A 960-nucleotide genomic window follows, 5' to 3' on the forward strand; every position below is an offset into this window, starting at 1 on the left:
AAAAAAAAAAGTCAGGCCAGCCTAAGAGGGACTGCTTTAAGAGGGCCACAATCCATGCCCTGACTGCTGAGGCAGCCAATAGAAGTGAGACTACACTCTGAGGCCCCAGCCCCAGAGCTCAGACTCAGCTTCCCAGATGGTCCAGTAGGACTGACGGGCCCTGGGCCTGCCTCCTCCCTCTGGCCAGATGTTATCTCTCCTTGTCATCTCCACTGAGGAGACCTGAGTAATCATGACTAGAGGAAAAACCCAGTCTATTGCTGGACATTGTCACAGGTCTCTTTGTCCTTCTCCAACCCTGATCCAGTCATACCTCAATAGAGCCAGGCCTTGTATTGTGACATAAAACTCAGCCTCAGTGTTAATCTGACTGAATGCTATAAGTTAACCTGGTTGATTTCTGATGTGACTCGGGTATTTCATGTTGATAGTTAATACAGGTGTGACCTCTCTTCACTAAAGGTAGAGGGACTTAACCTCATATAGCCCAGGTGAGCTGAGTCTTTTCGGGGTTTCCTGCCTCATTACAAGGGAAGCTTGCTTCATGTTCCATAGGCAGAGCTACCTGCAGGAGGCCTTAAAACCAAAAGTTATAGCTTGCTCAATGGGCGCCAGAAATCTGATACAAGCTGCAGAAGTTAGAAGGGTTCACAGGAATGAATTTGTAGTGTCTCATTGGAAACCTGTTATTATTTGGCCTATACATGTTTAATTGTTTCTTCGACTTTGTCTCCTCTGGTTTTTGCTTTTTGTTGTTGTTGTTGTTTGGTTTGTTTTTTCTTTTATTTAAGACCTTTATTAACAGGTGCTTGCAGTTTGTTGACTTTTTTGAAAAAATCAAGTTGTAAACTTTTATTACAAATTAAAAATGAAGTTCTTAAAAATCTCAACTTGACCAGATATGAAACAATTTGAAAACCTTTAAAGATGTATTGAGAAAAATCAGGCTTTTTTAAAAAA

The 960-nt window shown here is 41.7% G+C and overlaps 1 pseudogene; it reads right to left on the reverse strand.

The window, feature by feature from the left end:
• The window catches only part of LOC101587608, a 6,970-nt pseudogene that overhangs the window by 4,973 nt on the left and 1,037 nt on the right, over nt 1-960 (reverse strand).

Source organism: Octodon degus, unplaced genomic scaffold (assembly GCF_000260255.1).
Source record: "Octodon degus isolate 3935 unplaced genomic scaffold, OctDeg1.0 scaffold00111, whole genome shotgun sequence".
Taxonomy (NCBI): domain Eukaryota; kingdom Metazoa; phylum Chordata; class Mammalia; order Rodentia; family Octodontidae; genus Octodon; species Octodon degus.